A 7287-nucleotide genomic window follows, 5' to 3' on the forward strand; every position below is an offset into this window, starting at 1 on the left:
CTGGGATCATGACCCGAGCTGAAGGCAGACACTTAACCATCTGAGCCACTCAGGTGCCCCTAATAATGTTACTTCTAAGAAACTTTTCTGAAGAATGTGGACAATGATTCATACAGAAAGGTGTTCACTGAAGCATGTATAACAATGAGAAATTAGAAGAAATCTAAATATTCACTATTAAGAACAGCTACATACTTTAAGGACCATACACTGAATTCTGGCTTTTGAGTTCTTAGCATGTAATGTTCTCTGAATGAAATAACAAAGTTGAAAATGGTGATTTTGAAGAATATTTAATGATGAAGGTAATGCTCATAATATTCTTATAAAAATATAAGAAACATATATTATTAATTTATATTAATATCTATGCATCCAACTAAAATCAAATCAAGGTGTTGCTGTAGGATTGTGGCTAATTTCAGTTTTTATTCTTTGCACCATTCTGTGTTGTCTAAATGCTCTTTCATGAGCATCGGTTATTGTTATAATCAGAAAGAGATCATTAAAAATTATGGAAGGTTAGTGAACCTCAGCATAGAGATGAAATATTACACATAGCTAGATGGGGTGGTAACAGAGTCAGAAGTTTGTCTAAGAAATTCTTGCTTGGAAAGAGCATCACAGAGGATCCAGGGATCAGAGTTCACCTTTGCCAGTTGTAATCTAGAAAATATTTAAGTGCTGAGAACGCAATAAGCCAAGCTTGTGGAAGAATTAGGTTTGAGCATGTTTAAAAGAACTGACAACTTCTCTGACTAGCAGGAGAGATGGTTATAGAAGAGATCACCAAGCGTTTAAGGAGGGTGTTAATAACAGCTGATGGCTCTAAGACACACGGTGGGACAGAACACTGTCTCCTAGAAAGATCAGCCAGCCACCCAGACAGGTCCTCCACCTCGGCGCAGGAAGGTGGAAATTAAGCAATTAATTATTCTGACTCTCATTCATCTATTTGTTTATCCAAGATATTAAGCACCTCTTAAGTGGCGGGCACTGTGCAAGTCCCAGGGGATATCCTGGTGAATAATAGACCGAGAACCATACTTGAGGCTGAACAAGTTGGATTTATTAACTCGTTGCTGTGCAGGAGAACACACACCATGGGGAGCCATGGGGCATTTCGGTAAGAGGGTTTAGAAAGACTTAAAAGACTTGGGGTTAGGTTAAGTAATTTTGGGAAAGGTCCCAGGAAACAGAGCTTTAGTCAGTATTGGGTGCTTACAGGAACTGGGAGTAATTCTATGATTGGACACATCAGTATATCTTATTTACATGGAGCCCACAGCTATAATTAGGAAAGAAGTGGCAGTCACTCATATTAGCTGAAGGGAAAATATTTGGTATTCTGTAGCTTGGAGACTGTTAATGTTTTCTCTGCTCAAATATGATTATGAGTGTTTTTTTTTTAAAAAGGATTTTATTTATTTGACAGAGAGACACACAACGAGAGAGGGAACACAAGCAGGGGGAGAGGGAGAAGCAGGCTTCCCGAGGAGCAGAGAGCCCGATGCAGGGCTCAATCCCAGGACCCTGGGATCCTGACCTGAGCCAAAGGCAGACGCTCAACCACTGAGCCACCCAGGCACCTGGTTATGAGTGGTTTTGTTTTGGTCTTGATTCATCATGGTCACAAAGTGCCCTTGTCTCATGTAGATGTTGTGTGATATTATGATATTGTTTATGTTCACTGGGAATATATCAAGACCTGGCTGCAAGTGCCAGGCCAGCTCAGCAACAGCAAGGCCTAAGTGATAACATCAGGTCAGTTCCTGGATATCAGGGGACTTCTTTTCTCTTTCTCACAAATAAATAAGTAAATGTAGCACTTCGGATTATGCTTAGCACTGTAAAAAATGAATAGGATGCAATGGTAGAGAATCAAGGTTAGGATGGGATCCATTTGCACAGGTTGGTTGAAGAAGGCTTCTCAGGAAGTTATGTATCAGTTAAGACATGAAGCATGTTATGTTTGCTTATGTATATGTGGATCCTGGATCACAGTGTAAAATGTATTTCTTTTTTTTTTTTAAGGTTTATTTATTTATTTATTTGAGAGAGAGAGAGAGAGAGAGAGAGAAAGAGATAGTAAGAGAGCACAAGCAGGCAGAGGGAGAAGCAGACTCCCTGCTCAGGGAGCCCAATGCGGGGCTCGATCCCAGGAGCCCAGGATCATGACCTGAGCCGAAGGCAGACGCCCAACCGAATGAGCCACCCAGGTGCCCCTCTTTTTTTTTTTTTTTTTTTAAGTAGGCACCATGCCCAGCATGGAGCCCAACATGGGGCTTGAACTCACAATCCTGGGATCAAGATCTGAGCTGAAATCAAGAGTCGGATGCTTACCCAACTGAACCACCCAGCCAACCCTAAAAGGTATTTCTTGTATTTCTTATTATGGATTGCCATAAAAAAAAATTGAAAGCCATTGCATGATGAAGATAACATAGGTAAAGGCGGGGGAGATTAGGTCCAGCTCATACAAGTCCTCATACAAGTACACAAGAAGTTCCCATTTTAAGTTGATCAGTGTAAAATCATTGATTTTCATTTCGACCAGTGATTTCACTTCGTTCAACTTAATACAATGACACACTGTTAAAGGTTTTAGGCAGGGGAGTGCCAAGACTGGATTTATGTTATAAAAAGACCACCTCGGCTACTGGGTGGAGGGTAGTTGGAAGGCAGGTGAGGAAGGCAAGGAAAAGGTCAGTAAGGATGTCATTGCTTTGAAACAATCCTGTTCTGATACTCAGTCTTCAGACTGGCTGGCTTGGAAATCTGTTTTGTTAATTACCCATTGGAGTGTGGGCAGTAGGGAATTGACTCATGCTTAAAAAGAATTCATAAAGGGGCGCCTGGGTGGCTCAGTCAGCGTCTGACTCTTGGTTTCAGCTGAGGTCATGATCTCAAGGTCGTGAGATCAAGCCCTGTGGTGGGCTCCACACTTGGTGTGGAGTCAACTTGAGATTCTCTCCCTCTGCCCCTCCCCCTGCTTATGTGCTCCCCCCTCTCTAATTAATAAATAAATAAAATCTTTTTTTATATATATAAATAAAATAAATAAAATAAATAAAAAAGATTTATATATATATAAATAAAATAAATAAAATAAATAAAAAAGATTTTATTTATTTATTTGACAGAGAGACACAGCAAGAGAGGGAACACAAGCAGGGGGAGAGGGAGAGGGCTTCCCGCCGAGCAGGGAGCCCGATGCAGGGCTCGATCCCAGGACCCTGGGACCATGACCTGAGCCAAAGGCAGACGCTTAACGACTGAGCCACCCAGGCGCCCCAATAAATAAATCTTTTTAAAAAAGAATTCAGAAGAGATTGATATTAGTAAAATCAGAATGCCAGTTTATTAATCCACAGTGAGAAATAAAACTATCAAGCAACTGAATACTTATACTCACTGATTAATGTTGTCTCCTTTATGTGAGCAACTAAATTCAAATCAATAGATTGTTTGATGAGACTGCAAGAAATCAGAGCAAGGGGAATTAGAGCTACTGGTAACAAACTTTGTTTACATGACCTCTAGTTGGAAATACATTTTGCCTGAAGACCTAGTTTACACTTACACAAAATAGAGCTGAAACAAAATTTTACAAATCGGAACATACCCTTATTACTTCTAAGACACTGATATTTTCTGTTATATTTTGTATTTTGTATTTTTTTTTAGTTAAAAAAGTTGAGGAATAGGCCCAATAAATTTATTTCAGGATCTACTAATGGGTCACAAGTTGCAATTTGAAATTCACTGAGTCAGTTCATCTTTTTTTTTTTAAGATTTTATTTTCTGGGGCGCCTGGGTGGCTCAACGGTTAAGTGTCTGCCTTCGGTTCAGGTCATGGATCATGGGTCCTGGGATCAAGTCCCACATTGGGCTTCTGGCTCAGCGGGGAGCCAGTTTCTCCCTCTGCCTGCCACTCCCCCTGCTTGGGCGTGCTCTCTCTCTGACAAAGAAATAAAAATAAGATCTTTAAAAGATAATAATAATAATGACCTTATTTATTTGAGAGAGAGAGAGCACAAGCAGAGAAGAGGGACAGAGGCAGAGGGAGAAGCAGACTCCCCACAGAGCAGGGAGCCTGACTCAGGGCTCAATCCCAGGACCCTGAGATCATGACCTGAGCTGAAGGCAGAAGCTTAACTCACTGAGCCAGCCTGATGCTCCTGAGTCAGATCATCTTAATGCGAGCTGGCATCACACTGTGATCATCTAGGTTGGGATGGTTCCCTAACAGTAGTACCTCTGGACTCAGGGTGAGCCTGCAGGCTGCCTTCTTCAACAACCTCCTGGCTTTCATGTCTCACAGCCTTAGGCCATCTCCCAAGGTTCTGTTCTCTATTGTCCTCCAACCTTCCTGGGGACCTTCCATTGCAACACATTTGTCAGCTCAAAGTCGGTTTCCAGGTCTCTGCCCAGCTCCTAGGTAATGAGCAGCACCTGCTTGAACAGCCTCCATTCTCAACCTTGTCTTGTCTTTACCCTTCTGAGTCACATGGTCCTTCCCACTCGGGCTGGGACAGAGGCAGAGAGTGAGCCACTTACCCAGCTAACCACTTGTGTCCCAAAGTTTAACTGGGCTACTCAGCTCCATATTTCAGGGTCAGCAAATCGAGGTTAGTTATAAGAATACTGTTCCACCTCCAACAGAAGTCCAGGACTGATTGGACCAGCTGAGGACTCTGCAATCAGAGTCGTGATTCAAAGTACCCAGGAGTCAGTAGGCCAGCAGTGGCCCCTGCAAGCAAGTCCCCCCCCCACCCTGCCCGGTGAAGGTCTCCACTTGCTGCTGCTTCAAGTTTCCTATCTGAGCAGCAAATAGATGCTTCTCAGAGCTCCATTAAGTCACCCACCCATCAGCAGGTTAGGGGTGGGGGTGCTGCTGAGGAGTCAGAGGTCAAGAAAGCCAGAATGGCCCATTTGGGGGGGAGGTGACAGATTCTAGGGAGGCCCAGATTCAGGTGTCATTCTAACCTCTTTTGCTTAGCCCCAAATGGAAATGTCCTGCATAACTGAAAGTAGTACTACCGACCCATATCTACTTCAAGTCCTAGACTGGTTCTTGTTGTTGAAGGGATTCTTGTACTTAATCTCCTGCCCCATAACTTGGAAACAGGATTATTCCTACTTAAAATACTCAAAACACTACAAAAAGGGAAGCACACATTTTGTGAAAATTGTGCCTAATGAAATAGTAACAAGGTAACAAAATGCCCTAGAATCGGGGAATGAGGTTAAAAAAGCGGTTATCCTTGGGGAGCCGGCGGGGCCCGCAACTGCCAGGAGGGGTAGGGGCCATGCAGACCAGGAGTGGGGCCTGCACAGCTGATCGCCCGCCGCGCACCGCATCCGGGCGGACGCGGTGAACCTGGAGGCCACTGTGTGGCACCCACTTCTCCGGAAGACGTGGGTGCTCGCCCTGGTCTTCAGGCTCTTGCTTCTCTCCTTCCTCACCAGCACCCTCAAGAAGGAGGAAAGGGCAGTGAGGGATCGGAATCTCCCCCAGGTTCCAGACCTCGACAAGCCCGTTGTGTGTCAAGTGCAGTTTCCCCTAGGCAAGAGGAGTGGGCCTGGCCACCCGTGCGGGAACCCCATTCGAGGTAAGTACCTCATCACGGACCAACTAGGCTACATTTGTGAAAGGAAGGATTTGCTGGTGAATGACGGCTGTAAGGTCAATGTCCCTGGCACAAAGCAGTCCCGCTGCAATCTTGCACCAAGGCAGCTTAGGAGGACTGCGCATCCCGCTGCCTGCAGCCCAGCAAGCTGCTTCTCCGGGAGCGCTCCCTGCACCTGGCAGCCATGGCATTCTAGAACCTCTTCATGGCGTCGAAGATCACTTTGATTTGTGTTTGGCCAAATGCGGGACCTTATCCCGGAGACTGCAGCACAAGAACACCTATAGGGACTCCCGTGGCCAAGTATTGCTATGGAAAGAGCCCTCCCGAGCTTGCTCTTCCCCGAATGACGGGCATGGAGGACTTTCCACCAAAGAACTTGTGGCCTGAAGCCACGCTCCAGCATTCTCTAGTCCGCTTGGAAGAAGAGAGATACCGCGTGGAAGCCTTGGCTTTGGCCAGTTCTTGTGTCGTACTCTTTGACCTCACGCAGCTCTGGGCTTTCCCGCGTGCTTCGGTAAAGCGGCTTGGAAACGCCAGAGGGTCACGTTCAAGAACAAATAACAGGCGAGCTTGTGGAGGGAGGTGTTGGCACTCCGGGGCACCTCTATCATTGAAGATTCATCGAGCCCAGTAAGTAATTTATTGGATTTCTTTGGAGTAGTGTGAAAATGATGTTTTTATATAGGAAGAGGCCGTGCCTTGATAGCCGAATATATTCAAGGAGACTTATCTTCCCAAAGTAGTTTGTCCCCCTAAATAAGCTTTCTCAGAGGGTGAAGTGTCTGGCAATTGTTTTTTTAAGGTTTGATAAAAAAATCTATTTAGTTTGCATTGGACTTTTGGGATTCTATGTGCATTCGTGATGCTAAGTCAACCTTTGTAAGTGAAAGAAATGTGCCTGTCTCGATGTTTTACCATCTCATTCTTTTTGATACTCAGTCTGGTGGATGAGTCTGTCTTATGTGGGTTGTCACTGGTATCAGCCTTTCTTTTTTTTTTAAAGATTTTATTCATTTATTCATGAGAGAGACAGAGGGAGAGAGAGAGGGAGAGAGAAGCAGAGGGAGAAGCAGGCTCCCAAGGAGCAGGGAGCCCGATGCGGGACTCGATCCCAGGACCCTGGGATCATGACCTGAGCCGAAGGCAGACGCTTAACCATCTGAGCCACCCAGGCACCCGGTATCAGCCTTTCTTTGGAGCTTATTTGAATTCATGAGCAATGTAACAGATTTAATGTGAAAACAGCTTATTAAAAAAAAAGTTTACCTTGCATATTCACAATTCATACATTCAGCTGTCTGTTGAGCCAGGTACTTCAGCTAGTTGCTGAAAAGTTAGCTGGGGAGGAAGTTGGTCTCCACTCTCATACTCCTTAGTGAGTTTCATTAAGCAATTAATTTGCCAAATAATTAATCTGAGAGCAAAATTAATCAAGATTATAAACGAAAACAGTGATTACACTGTTGCATGAAATGGTCATTTGCAAGAAATCCTCTCTTAGTCCGTTCAGGCTGTCACAGCAAAATATGATAGACTGAGTGACTCACAAACAGTCAAAATTTATTTCTCAGTTCTGGAGGTTAGAAGTCCAAGATCAGGGTGCCAGCATGGTCAGGTAAGGGCCCTCTTCCAGGTTGTACACTTTTCATTG

General features: G+C 44.4%; 1 pseudogene; it reads left to right on the top strand.

The window, feature by feature from the left end:
• Positions 1 to 5344: 5344 nt before the first annotated feature.
• Positions 5345 to 6270, top strand: LOC113911855 (annotated as a pseudogene).
• The last annotated feature ends 1017 nt before the right edge of the window (positions 6271 to 7287 follow it).

This window comes from Zalophus californianus, chromosome 12 (genome assembly GCF_009762305.2).
Source record: "Zalophus californianus isolate mZalCal1 chromosome 12, mZalCal1.pri.v2, whole genome shotgun sequence".
Taxonomy (NCBI): domain Eukaryota; kingdom Metazoa; phylum Chordata; class Mammalia; order Carnivora; family Otariidae; genus Zalophus; species Zalophus californianus.